Source organism: Tamandua tetradactyla, chromosome 8, assembly GCF_023851605.1.
Source record: "Tamandua tetradactyla isolate mTamTet1 chromosome 8, mTamTet1.pri, whole genome shotgun sequence".
Taxonomy (NCBI): domain Eukaryota; kingdom Metazoa; phylum Chordata; class Mammalia; order Pilosa; family Myrmecophagidae; genus Tamandua; species Tamandua tetradactyla.
This window is the reverse complement of record NC_135334.1, coordinates 54,332,108-54,347,010: the sequence shown is the minus strand read 5'-3', so window position 1 is coordinate 54,347,010 and position 14,903 is coordinate 54,332,108. Positions and strand designations below refer to the sequence as shown.

The 14,903-nt window shown below is 38.3% G+C and overlaps 1 pseudogene; it reads right to left on the bottom strand.

The window, feature by feature from the left end:
• Nucleotides 1-518: 518 nt before the first annotated feature.
• On the bottom strand, nucleotides 519-2,165 carry LOC143645100 (HAUS augmin-like complex subunit 6 pseudogene; annotated as a pseudogene).
• Between the last annotated feature and the right edge of the window lie 12,738 nt (nucleotides 2,166-14,903).

Genomic DNA, 14,903 nt, shown 5'->3' with positions numbered 1-14,903 from the left:
GCATGCAAGTTTAGCTCAAACAGATTGATTATTTCTTAATAATATATATATATTTAGTTATATATTATAGTTGAGAGGACCAAGATATTCAGATTGTGGGGATCAAAAAATAAGTCAAAATGTTTGGATAATAGGTTATTTTCATGGAAGATGCACAGTTATGGATTTTTGGCATCATTCCTTATTAAAATAGAGAAAAATTTTTCTTCAAATTGGAAAATAAAGGACACAGAAAATAACAAAAAAAATCCTGCAATGTAGGTAGAATAAAATTTTATGCATTTAATTTTCTTTCAAGAATATCATCCACATAAGACATTAATGAGACTTGCAGGTGTGCTATTTTGTATTTTGTTTTTAAACCCTTAGGGATACCATCATATCTTGGGGACATTCCAACGTGGTGCTTGTGCGTGTAAACTTCTTCCTTAATAATGGCTGTCAGCAGTGTCAGAGCACTGTGCTGTGTGGGTCAAAATATCTAATATATATTCCCAGACATCAGCAGCAGTTGTGTCTTAGGACATTGTAACAAATTGAGGGCCATTGGTCCTGAAATGGAGAAAAAGATCACAGAAATCAAAAGAGTTCCATAACATGGTTTTATGCAAGAAAGTTTCTTTCTAAGAAGCTTGCAAGTAGTCTGATATTTTCACATGCTCCTCTTCACTGTCACCTACCACGTTGATCCTATTGTCTACAGCAGGGGAGAATGTCTCTGTTTTGGTCTGTAAATCTGTACATTCCAAATCGTGCTTGCAAATTATTTTCTTATTTAACAAAGCTCACTGATTCTGGGATGGTGATTCATCTATGTGACTGGTCACCACATATATCTGAGGCACACACTTGAGATCATCTCAAACAACTTTCTCTTTGGGCAAATGAGAATACCTAGAATCTGATACAGTGAGTGTCAAGAGAAAACTGCTCACGCTAAATTCTGTTTGATCATGCAACACAGGTAAGGATTCTGGCAAAACTTCTCTATGTTCAGTAATCATTTCTGCTCTTCTGTCATCTTCTATTTCAATAGCTTTTCTCCATGAGCTCCTATTTTTACTTACCAAGTTTTCTGGAGTTTGGGAAATTTGGTTTCTTGCTAAGAATGGTTAGAAACTAGAGAGTCAATCAATTCCTCTAATTTTACTTCTTTTCCTTCAGAGAGCCGAGATGAATTGGATAAAACTGCCTTGGCAACCTTTTTTTACCAGCAGATCTACCATAAGTGGGAAATGGATCACTTATGGCTGACAAAGACCCCCCCCCCCCAGATGCACTACTATCTGTATTCTTTGGAATATCTGATAATGGAAAATCTTCCACTTCAAATCCTGGTATTTTCTTAGATATTGTTTCATTTTTCTTCATGTCCTCATTCTTCATGTCCTTTTCAAGTAGCGTAAAACTGTTTCTATCTGATTGTGGAGCTGACTGCAACCGGAAGGAAGCGGGGCTTGTTGGCCAGATCACCTATAGATCCTGGTTTATCATTCTCTTCTGTAATCATTTTCTTGGTTATGTTGCTTAGGTGTATCTGGAAGTGAAGCAGGATACTGAAAACAATACTCCTCGCATAGACTTCTTCTGAGGCAGGATCAAATGAAAGGGGAGGCAGGTGGTAAAAGACCCAGAGCTGGAGTCCAACATTTAATTAGATTGAAAGGAGACAGACCAAGAAATTCTTTCCACTTATACCGTTCTCCTTGCTTTACAACAATAGAAAGCCTTATGATTATGAGATCTTTTATTTTAGTCCTCATTTACTTCAGGTCTAATCTTCTTTCTCTTTGAAATTTGGTCTCCTTTCAAGGTAGTGAAGTTCTAATGTTAGTCTTGCTTGGTCAGTCTGGCAACACTCATATTTCATTATTTTCAAGACTTCATTTAGTAACTGAATAACTATTAAGAGGTTCAATTTTCCAGCCTCATAAACATTTCCTAAATGCAACTGACACATCTGGTTTTCAATTCTGTCAGGTAAGAGGCTTGGAATATTAATAGTAATATTAGTTCCATCTAAAGCAGATTGATTATCAAGACTAAGGGCTGATCTAATATTCTCTCTTTTTCCAAGAACATGGGTGTTTCATTCACTTGAATCCACATGACTGAACATTTCAAAGTTTCTCTTGTATATTACTTTGGTCATCATTGGGTTCCATCTTTTTTATTTGGTTTTTCAGTCCTGCACATTTTAATCTCAAATTTCCTACTTGCATAACTGACAATTGTGCATTTTCCAGATATTTTTGGATAACACAATCTTTTCTTTGCAAAATTTGTAAAAATCTGTTAACGTCCTATATGGCATCTGGCAAAGCATTTATGTGAACTACATGGCTTCATATTAGATGCCTCTGTAAAATGTGTAGATGCATTTTGAAGAGTTGGATTTAATATATTTTATTGCAACAAATTTTGCAAAATGATACATCTTAGGACTACCAGGAGAAAGAAATATTGAACCAAGGACTCGAGGAAAGCTACTTCCACATGCAACAGAACTCTTTCTTAATCATTCATTGCAGTGTTTCCGGGATTCAGTATCACTTTTCTGGTCAAATGGAGTCCAAACAAAATTTGAAAATTTCTTCCGTGAGAGACTGTTCTAGCATTTGAAACAAAAAATAAAGAACTATTTGAAAGGCATCGCGGTTCAGCTTGTCAAACATGCTCACCCCGAGGTGCGCGTGGGGCAGTACCTTCCCGCAGACCACAGTCGCCTGGCCTGGCTCAAGCCCAGCGCTGCAGCTGCGCACAGAGCGGCTCCTTCTCAGAGAGGGACCCCGGCCGCTCGTCCTCGCCGTCGGCTGTGCTGGGAAAGGGAGAAAGGAGAAGCCCAGGAGACTGTAACGGCCCTCAGTTTCCTTCCCACAGACAGGGTAAGATCCCTCCATTGCCACTGCCTCCTCCCCATAGGCCCGTAGCGTTTTGCCCCAAATGCCTTTAAAGTCTCCCGGGAAATGGGGCCCTTAAGGACAGCGCGGCCACAGCTGTACTAGAGAAGTCAGGCCAGAACACGACTCCTGCCCTTCTCACAGAGCCGGGGGCGTCCCCGCTGCGGGCCCCCGGAAGGAGATCTCTGTGCTTCTCCAGCCGGTAGTTCAAATGAGAATTTGGTTTATTTATTTCATATGTAGGGAGTGTGTATACCCAGGTAATTCTGTGTTTCTTTCCAGCACTCTTCCAATCACTGTCCAATCAAGTTAAGCTCCATTTTGTGACTTATGTTACACTTCCATGGAATAATAAGTTTCATACTTTGATGATGTCAAATAGGGTAGAGCCTATTTCTTATTTTCAAATCTCCTATTTTTCTTATCACTAAATGAGCCTCTTTTGCCTCCACTGAGAGAAGTTTCTCTTCCCTTTTTTGTGACAATTTAACTTTTTTTTGCTCCAGATTGTCTAATTTAAAGTAATAAACCTTTAATGCTAAGATCTAAACAGAAGATATTTGTTCTATCATTGTTAGCAGTATGTATTCTGCCTAATGTTGTGGCAAATGTTTAGAAGGTGAAATTATCCTGAAACGACATGCAAGTTATAAGAAATAACTTGTGTTTGAGGCTTTAACAAAATTTACTCTCAACTGCAGAGACAGAGTAAGTAGAAGTAAAAAGTAGACAGATTGTGTGCTCATACGTGTTTCTGGACCAAATAGCTGATCTAAATAAATCTGAAAACATACTGTTCTTTAACCATTTCCCAACTTTACAGTTAATTCAGGTCATTTAGGTATAGTCCAGGGCATTGATGTTTATAGTAATTAAATTAAAAAGATGGTGAAATTCTTCTCTGGGCATTTGATTTCCTCATTTGCATCATAGAACAAAACTACCTCTCTGTATTTTATCATGTCTGGGTTTCTATTTGACATAAATTACCATGTAGATGGGACAGGGTCTAAGCAGAATTGTTCAGAGCCATTTTTATCCTTATCAGGAAAGAAGAGTGAATTTTTCCTTTTTTTTTTTTTCTTTTTTAATTATCAGAACATGGATGCATGCACCCTACAAGGCTTCCGGAGTGAGCTTACCTGCTCCATGTGCATGAACTATTTCATAGACCGTCACCATGAATTGGCCACAGCTTTTGCCGTCCCTGAGACACTAGAGCACCAATCTGCTGTCCTGGATGCAGGGAAACTTCCAAGAGCTTATAAACCTCTGACCGTGGGAGGTGTCCCTCTTCTGGGAATAATCCCCAGTGTGAGCACCCCTAACCCATCATCTTCTCTGTTGAGTCACATAGAGCAGTTGGCAGCAGACATTGAGACTTTGCCCCTTGCTCAGGCATAATGGGGAGCATTTGTTAATCAATTTCAATATACTCTGTAGTTATTTTGTTATTTGATTACCTGTTTGTTTTGTTGTCTAAATGGGCAGACCTCTCTTTGGGAATGAGACTGGGTGATGCCTCTGGGAACCTAGATCATCTTCTATTACCACAGCCTTTTCCTGAGCCCCTTCTGTCTCAGCTCTTCCTCAGAATATTTTAATCTTCATAGTTTAGATTCTGTTCCATTAGTGAGACATTTGATTGTTCCTTACGGAGAATGAAAGATATATTAGGGTTAAAATGTAAGACTACTAGAAGAAAAGCAAAAGGGTAGTTAATCCCTTGTGTATAACATTATTCTCTCATTTTATGTTTTTTTTTTCTTTCCTGCAGGACATGGGAGACTATTGGAATGGTGAGTTCTCACTGAGGTTCTCTGATTTTGGGAAAAGTCTTATGTTAAAGAAGTAGGCGAGTATGTTTTCAGCTACTAACATCTTTTTCTGTGGCTTATTTATATTTAGTTTCCCAACAAGCACTAACTTGTGCTCTATTGTCTCAGATCTTTCCTTCCGAGAATTCAGTATACTAAAATGAATTCAAATGAGGCAAGATTCAAATATACCAATCAATTTGACCTTTTGGGATTTGTTTACACTCTTCTTTCTCTCTCCCCCACTCACCTTACTGAGCATTTGATACAAAGGTGTCTCAGTGGGGCAAGGAAAAGGGGCCGTTCCCTTAAGAATTGGAAAGAACTGGTGTTGCACCCACGTGTACCAATTTCCAGGTCCTGCTCTAGTACAGGGTCCCCCAGTCATAGGCGGGGCCTCAGAGGGGGCCGACTGCACTGGGGGAAGCCAGACCTTCTGGGAATGGCTGCGAGGCTAGAGTCTGATTGTTTTGCTTGATAGGGAAGAGCAAAGCTGACTAGTTCAGAAGTCTATTCTCAGGTAATATCACGGTGACACCTGGAGACCGAAGCCTCAAATGTATTGCCTGGAGTACCAGCTCTCTTTAAGATGCTGAGGAATTTTGCTTAGCTACAGTAATGTGAGGCTAGAGGTAGGAAACAATCCTCAGTAATTTTATAAATTGAATAATGTCCTTGAAGAATGGGGAATATGGAGTTTGATACAGTTTAGATTTAGAAAATGATTTAGACTTTTATATGATATAATTTATGCCAATTTACCCCAAATGGGAGAATTATGATGAAATATATTTTACTAAAGTCTGAATTCTTTCTAGCACTGTGCAGTTGAACCTTTGACCAGTAACTGATGTGGTTCTCCCCAGGGCTGAGCTGGTGCAGATGCAGGAGCCACAGCTAGTGCCCCTGAGACCCCTTTACAAAGCGTCCTTGGGATCCTGAACAGGCTAAAAGGCCTCAGAGGTGAGGCTCAGTCATCTGGAAGTCAGGCCGCAGTACCTGTCAGCAGTGGTCTCCTGGGGATAAGCCTTTTCCTGTTTCCATGCTGTTTCTTTCTGACCTGAAGAGAGTGCATGATTTTCGATAACTTTGTGTCCTCCCTGACAGTTTAATCATATTGCAGACCAAGACTGAACACTGAGATTTAAAGGCTGCTGCATATGCAAAACAAGTCACATATTGTTAGTTACATCTAAAGCATGGAGAGTAGCAAAAGTACAACCAGGTCATGTGCTCATGAAGACATACCATGTTTAGTTTGGGAAATAGCATAAAATGAGTAGATGTTTTTTTAAAGTCTACACCCCTGAGATTAATGTCCCATGTAGAGGGGGGAGGGCAGTGCATTTGCTTGCCATGTCGGCTTAGAGAGAGAGAAGCCACATCTGAGCAACAAAAGAGATTCTCTGGGGGTAACTCTTAGGCATAATTTTAAGTAGGCTTAGCCTATACTTTGCAGGGATAAGTTTCTCATAGGGGCAAACCCCAAGATTGAGGGCTGAGCCTATTGAATTGGTTGTCCCCACTGCTTGTGAGAATATCAGAAATTCTCCAAATGGAAAATTTGAATTTTTCCCTCCTCCCCATTCCCCCAAGGGAACTTTGCAAATACTCCTGAATTCAGATCACTCTGGGACTGATCGGGGCATCACACTAACCTGGACAAACCAACAAAATCTCATGCCCTATTCAAGGTTCTATGTACTTATTAAATTGACCATACACATTAAATTGGGAAATGCACTAGTCAAAATATACATTTTACACCAAAGAAACTATTCTCCCTTTAGTCTCACAAAGAAGTTGAAGTTTTAAAGTATGAACTACCATCTGTTTTCCACACCCTGCAATATTGATATTCCTTTGTTCTTCCTTATGCAAAACATCTTTTAAGTTGTACATTTAATCGCTATCATTTTCACTCTGGGCATTCCTCTCAGTCTTTATTGTCTGTTTTCCCTTCTGGTTTCATACATGTCCCTAGCCTTTCTCCCTCTCTCATTCTCACATTCAGCTTCATTCAGTGTACTTACATTATTGTGCTACCATCAGGTAGTATTGTGCTATCCATTTCTGAATTTTTACAGTCAGTCCTGTTGCATATTCTGTATCCATTCAGCACCAATTACCCAGTATCTACCCTGTTTCTATCTCCTGATAACCTATGTTCTTAACTGAAATTCTCCAACTTCATTCATTGTTAGTTCATAACAGTGAGACAATAAAGTATTTGTCCTTTTGTTTCTGGCTAATTTCACTCAGCATACTATCTTCAAGATCCATCCATGTTGTTACATGCTTCATGACGTTATTCTTACAGCTGTGTAAGAATTGTTTGTATATACCACAGTTTGTTTAGCCACTCATCTGTTGATGGACATTGGGCTTTTCTCCATCTCTTGCCAATTGTAAATAATGCTGCTATAAACATAGGTGTGCAAATGTCCATTTGTGTCCTTGTACTCATGTCCTAACAATGGGATTGCTAGATCATATGGCAATTCTATTCATAGCTACCTGAGGAAGCACCAAACTGCTTTCCACAGCGGTTGTACCATTTTACATTCCTATCAACAATAGATAAGTGTGCCTCTTTCTCCACATCCTCTTCAGCACTTATCGCTTTCTGTTTTCTTGATTATGGCCATTCTGGTGGGTGTGAGATGATATCTCACTGTGGTTTTGATTTGCATTTCCCTAATAGCTGATGAGGTTGAGCATCTTTTCATGTGCCTTCTAGACATTTGTATTTCCTCTGCTGAGTAGTGTCTGCTCAAGTCTTTTGCCATTATTTAATTGGGTTGTTTGTCTTTTTGTTGTTTAGTTGAAGGAACCATATATTATGGATGCTAAACCTTTGTCTGATATGTGGTTTCCAAATATTATCTCTCATTGCATATGCTGCCTTTTTACTTTCTTGACAAAATTTGGTGCATAAAATTGTTTAATTTTCAGGAGTTCCCATTTATTCATTTCTTTCTTCAATACTCATGCTTTGGGTGTAAAATCTAGGAAACTGCCTCCCTCTTTTTACAAGTTTGATAAGCTATTTCCCTATATTTTCTTCTAAAGGTTTTATGGTCTTAGCTGTAATGTTTAAGTCTTTAATCCATTCTGAGTTAATTTTTGTATAAGGTGTGAGATATGGATCTTCTTTCGTTCTTTTGCATATGGATATCCAGTTCTCCAAGCACCATATATTGAAGAGACTGTTCTGTCCCAGGTGAGTTGGCTTGACTGCCTTATCAAAGATCAATTGTCCATAGATGAGAGGGTCTATATATGAACATTCTATTAGATTCCATTGGTCAGTATATCTATCTTTATTCCAGTACTACACTGTTTTGACCACTGTAGCTTCATAATATGCCTTAAAGTCAGGTAATGTGAGACCTCGACTTCATTTTTCTTTTTCAGGATATCTTTAGCTATTTGGGACACCCTGCCTTTCCGAATAAATTTGGTTATTGTTTTTCTATTTCTGCAAAGCAGGTTTTTGGGATTTTAATTTCAGGAATATTATTGGTTGGGGTTTGGTATACTGTGACAATTTGCTTCATCAGAACCACAGCCCCATGGTTGGTTCCCTGCACCCAAACACTCCGTGATCCTTATTTTGATGATATTTACAAGGACGGTAAATTTTTTAAAATCTCATTCATGCATGCATTAACCAAGCACAACTGAACACTGCCCTGACACACTTTGTTTGGCCCCAAGGATGCAGAGATGACTAAAGTTCCATCCTTCCTTGAAGAAGGCAGCCTGGTGGGAAAAAACAGACTTGCTTGGGGTAATTACAATTTGGAAAGTAGCAGCAATGGTTCACTCTCGGTCATACCTGCTGCATGCCAGGCACTGTTGTAAGCACTTGATGAATCTTTATTGGTATTACATTGAATCTATAAATCAATATAGATAGAATTGACATCTTTGCTATATTTAGCTTTCTATTCCATGAACATGGTATGCCCTTTGATGCCTTGTGTTTGTATTTCTTGTCTAATTACTCTGGCTAGAACTTCCAACACAATATTGAATAGCAGTGGTGACAGTGGACATCCTTGTCTTGTTCCTGATCTTATGGGGAAAGCTTTCAGGCTTTCCCCATTGAGGATGGTGTTAGCTGTGGGTTTTTCCTATATTCCCCTTATCATGTTGAGGAAGTTCCCTTCTATTCCTAACCTTTGAAGTGTTTTCATCAAGAAAGATGTTGAATTTTGTCAAATGCCTTTTTTTTTTCACATGGGCAGGCACCAGGTATTGAACACACATCTCCGGCGTGGCAGGTGAGAACTCTGCCTGCTGAGCCACTGTGGCCCATTTGGCCTTTTTTTGATATGTGGTTTTTCTGCTTTGATTTGTTGTTTTTGGCGTGTTACAGTAATTGATTTTTTTTATATTGAACCATCCTGGAATAAATATATAATTATATTTTTATAGTTATTCATATATATTATATATATATAAATATATAATTGTATATATTTAATATATTTACATATATAATTATGTAACTAATTATGTATATATATAAATATATATAAAATATATGAATAAATATATACCTGGAATAAATCCCACTTAGTCATGGTGTATAATTCTCTTATTGTGCTGTTAGATTTGATTTGCAAGAATTTGGTTGAGGATTTTTGCATCTATATTCATCAGAGATATTGGTCTATAATGTTCTTTTCTTGTAATATCTTTGTCTGGCTCTGGTATGATGGTGATGTTGGCTTCATAGAATAAGTTAGGTAGCCTTCCTTCCCTCCTCTCCAATTTTTTTGAAGAGTTTGAGCAGGATTAGTACTAATTCTTTCTGAATGCTTGGTAGAATTCACATGTGAAGACATCTGGTCCTAGGCTTTTCTTTTTTTTATGAGTTTTTTGATAACTGACTCAATCTCTTTACTTGTTATTGGTTTTTGAGGTCATCTATTTTGAGTCCATGTTGATTGTTCATGCCTTTCTAGAAAGTTGTCCATTTCATCTATGTTGTCTAGTTCATTAGCATAAAATTGCTCATAGTATCCTCTCATTACCTCCTTTATTTCTGCAGGTCAGTAGTTATGTCACTTCTTCCATTTCTGATTTTTATTTATTTGCATCCTCTCTCTTTTTCTTTTTGTCAACCTTGCTAAGGGTCCATCAGTTTTATTGATTTTGTAAAGAACCAACCTCTGGTTTTGTTGATTGTTTTCATTTTCTCGATTTCATTTGTTTCTGCTCTGATCTTTGTTATTTCTTGCTTGCTTTGGGGTTAGTTTGCTGTTCTTTCTCTAGTTCTTCCAAGTAAACAGTCAATTCCTCAATTTTTGCCCTTTCTTCTTTTTTTTGATACAGGCATTTATGGCAATAAATTTTTCTTAGCACTGTTTTTGCTGCATCCCATAAATTTTGATATGTTGTGTTTTCATTTTCATTTGCCTCAAAATATTTACTGATTTCTCTTGTAATTTCTTCCTTGACCCACTGGTTGTTTAAGAGTGTGTTTTTTAAACTCATGTATTTGTGAATTTTCTGTCTCTCTGCCTGTTGTTATTTCCGACTTCATTCATTTGTGATCTGAGAAAGTGTCTTGTATGATTTCAATATTTTAAAATTTATTGAACTTGCTTTTTGACCCAGCATATGGTCTATCCTTGAGAATGATCCATGAGCACTTGAGAAAAAGGTGTATCCTGCTGTTATAATGTTCTATAAATGGCTGTTAAGTTTATTTATTTTTTTTGTATTATTCATATTATCTGTTTCTTTATTGATCCTGTCTAGATGTTCTAGTCATTAATGAGAGCAGGGAATTGAAGTCTCCGACTCTTATGGTAGAGGTATCTCTTTCTCTTTTTAATGTTTGCTTCATGTATTTTGAAGGACTTTGACTCAGTACACAGATATTTATGACTGTTATATCTTCTGGTTTAATTGTTCTTTTTATGAATACATAGTGACCTTCTTTGTCTCTTTTAATTGTTTTACATTTGAAGTATAATTTGCTGGATATTAGTATAATCCTCCTAATTAGTAGTATAGTATTAGTAGTATATCCTACCCTTGCTCTTTTCTGATTGTTTTTTCTATGATGTGTCTTTTCCCAATCTTTCACTTTCAACCTATGTTTGTTCCTGGGTCTAAAATGAGTCTCTTACTGTGAACAACATATAGATGGGTCCTGTTTTAAAATTCATTCTGCCAGTCTATGTATTTTGATTGGAGAGTTTAATCCATTAACATTTAGTGCCATTACTGTAAAGGCAGTACATTCTACCGTTTTGTCTTTTGGATTTTATATGTCATGTCTAATTTTTTTTTCTCTTTTTACCTTTACTGATAGTCTTCATTTCTGCACTTTTCTCCACACCTCGCTCTCCTGTCTTTTCCTGTCTGCCTCTACTGCTTCCTTTAGTATTTCTTGCAGAGCTGGCCTGTTTTTCATGAATTCTCTGTGATTTTTTGTCTGAAAATGTTTTAATTTTCCCCTCATTTTTGAAGAACAGTTTTGCTGGATATAGAATTATTGGTTGACAGTTTTTCTCTTTTAGAATCTTAAACGTATCATACCACTGCCTCCTCACCTCCATGGTTTCTGCTGAGAAACCCACCATAGTCTAATTGAGCTTCTCTTATATGTAATGGATTGCTTTTCTCTTGCTGCTTTCAAAATTTTCTCTTTCTCTTTGACATCTGACAGTCTGATTAGTAAGTGTCTTGGAGTTTGTCTATTTGGATCTATTCTGTTTGGGGTATGCTGCACTTCTTGGATATGTAATTTTATGTCTTTTATAGCATATGGGAAATTTCCAGTGATAATTTCCTCCATTAGTCTTTCTCCTTCTTTTCCCTTCTGTTCTCCTTCTGGGACCCTCAAAACATATAGCCATGTGCTTCATGTTGTCATTCAATTTTCTGAGACCCTGCTCATATTTTTCCATTCTTTTCCCTATATATTTTTTGCATGTCAGATTTCAGATGTCCAGTCCTCCAGTTCCATAATCTTTTCTTCTGCCTCTTCAAATTTATCCTTGTAGGTTTCCATTGTTTTTTTTTCATCTCTTATATTGTGCCTTTCATTCCCATAAGTTCTGTGATTTGTCTTTTCAGACTTTTGATTTCTTCTTTTTGTTCACCCATTGTCTTCTTTATTTTCTCCCTCAACTCTTTGGTGTGATTTTTGGTGAGATTTTTAATGTCTGTTTGAACATCCTGAATTAGGTGTTTCAACTCCTGTATCTCATTTGAATTGTTGGTTTGTTCCTTTGACTGGGCCATATCTTTGATTTTCCTAGTATGACTCATTGCTTTTTGTTGCCGTCTAGGCATTTGGTTTCCTTAATTAGTTTATTCTGGAGATTGTCTTCACTTTTTTACCTTGAATTTTCTTGCTGAATGGCTTTCTTCTCTATCAGTTCTTTGACATTCGGGTCAGTTTATTCCAAACCTCTAGCACAGGTTTTGTTTAACGGATCAGAGTTTTTCGGTTCTTGTTTTTTCTATTTCTTATCCTGCTTTCTGGAACCTCTTTTTTTTTTTTTAAAGGATCTACTTAGATATTGTAGACCCCGGTCATATTTTCCCAGACTGATCTGGCCTCCTCTCAGGAGGAGTCACCTGTATCAGTTTTCCCTGAGGGTGATACCCAGCAGGTTGATAGACATTCTAATGAAGCCTCTAGACTCTGTGTTTTTCCTATACTGCCCAATATGTGGTGCTTATCTGTATGCATTTACCCATCAGCATAAAATGATGTGGTGCCTTTAACTTCAGCAGATTCTCCCTGCTGTGTGTGTGGTTGAAACAGAGCAGAGTTTGTAGTCTGGCTTTATTTCCATCAGTTTTCCAATCCCTGGGGTCTGAATTCCTTGAGGGAGGGATTCCATCTGACTAGGCCCCACCCTTCTCCTGGGGAAGGCACAGCCTCCAGGGAATTTACTCCTTCCACCTGACCAGCCACTTTGTGTTTCAAACAAGCTTAATTCCACTCTTGCCTGCAGTAGTTGGAGCCTGAGAAGCCTTGCAGTTCTATCTAATGAGATTTCTGTGTGGTATTGCAGCTGGTCCAGCTTGTTCAGACTGGTATACACTGTGTGGCCAGTCACTGATGTGGCCCCCAGTAGTTGTTCTGCACTGTTCCTGGCTATACCTACTTTGGAGGATGAACTAAGGATGACCTAAATTCCACGCCTCACTAAGCTGCCATCTTAGAACCAAGACAGCCAATTGCCTCAGCAGCACATTTTTTTTTTTTCACCTGGGCAGCCACCGGGAATCAAACCTGGGCCTCTGACATGACAGGTGAGAACTCTGCTGCTGTGCCACCATCGCCCGCCCTCAGCAGCACATTTTCAAGGGCATCATTTCAGTCCCCAAACAACTGAGAGGAGGAAAACCATGAAGACAGCCCTGCCATGTGAGTCTCATGCTGGAAGCAGGGCTAGCTGGCACAGAGCCAGAACCACCAGGAGTAGACAGAATCCCACAGCTGAACAGAAAACGTAAGGCAGCCATTGCTTCAGTGTTTAATAAATGTTCAATTGTGCATACATGGATTTCACAATTTTTTTGTCATTTTAAAAAGTACAGGCACAGTTTATATCAAAATAAATTGTACATCACAGCAGAGTGATATTTATTTATTGAGAATCTTAAGGAAAAACAATTTAAGAAGAGTTTTATGCGAACAACAACAACAAAAAAAAACCATTAAAATTTTTGGTGTGCTTTGTAAAATAAAATATTGAGGTTACCATTCAATTGCTGATTCACACTGGACATGTCCCAATATTTCATTTCTGTGTGATTATATCGAATTGCTGCTTAGAGATAGCAATAATACTTATTCTATATAGATGAGCCAATCTGAAAAATCTTTGTGCGCTTTATTATGTATTCCCTTGAAGGAGGATGCAAATGAAATACGCACTGGGGAGAGTCTATCCCTTTTCAGGTCATTGAAAAATTATTTCTTCAACTGTTTTTTCTCTACCTGTTTGTTCAGCAGATACAGCTCTGGATCATGTAATGGCCAGTGATGAGATGAGCCTTTCTGCAGGATGATGTTTGGAGATGCCCATCAGGGCTTATCCCGGGAGCTCCACAGAGCAAAAATCTTTACAGCAGGGGAAAGCAAGGCTTTGTCTCTTCAGGCATTACTGGGAGTAGATATGGGGCTTCCTTGGTTTGAGTTCTTGGAGTCTTTAAAAATGTCCAGACAAGGGATACCATTTTTTACTGATTATAAGGAAGCATTCCTTCTATTTTCTTTGAAGATGGACACTCATGATTGTCTCTCCCCTCATTCCCCACAGTTGACTCAGTATGTGAAACAGCCTCTGGGCCTGGTTGGGGTGTTTTTGGATTATGACAAAGGAACCCTGAGCTTCCATGATGCTGACGAATGTTCCCTCATCTATAGTTTCCTTTCTCCCTCCTCTTCCACTCTGAAGCTTTTCTCTGTCTTTGGTTCCCCATGAAAAGTCAGTTTTCATAACAATGTGTTTGGCGAATTCCCACATCTGAAAATCTAGAATCCTGTGACCTTCTCACATGAGGCATTAAGATATATCTGAATGTACTTAAGTACACTGCAACAAAGGGAAGCATAATTAATGTATGATTATAAGTCTGATAACCATATTGAATGTATACATTTGTTTATTAAATTTTCCTTTAGCACAATGGTTTCTTATGAAGTATGTCATGTAATATCAGTATTTCTTTTAACTGTAGCACCTTTAGAGATAAAATTCAACACTATAGAAGTCACCCTTTTAAAGAGTACAAGTTATCTTCCCCCTGCTACATTCAATTAGGTAGTAGTTTTTTAGTGTCTTGTTTGCACATCCTAAAATCATCTTGAATAAACACTGGGCAAAATCGTCTTCAATATCCTTGGTGTAGAAAGGGAGGTCCTGGGACAGGCCACCCTAGTGGCAAGGGTGCCTAAAGGAGGCGGCAGATGGGGCAGCCTTTTCTCTGCCTCCCTCCAGAGACTTGGAAACCTCTGCCTGGCTCAGTCCCGCACAGCTGGTGAAGGTGAGACTTTCCTTCAGGAGTGATCCCCACACTACAACCCTGGGTTTCTCATGGAAAAGCACAAGCTGGAGGTGAGGAAAAAGATATTTATAAAAGATTATTTTGATCCCCTCCATTCTTTGCTCTCACAATTTCTTACCCCCTTGAATTTTTC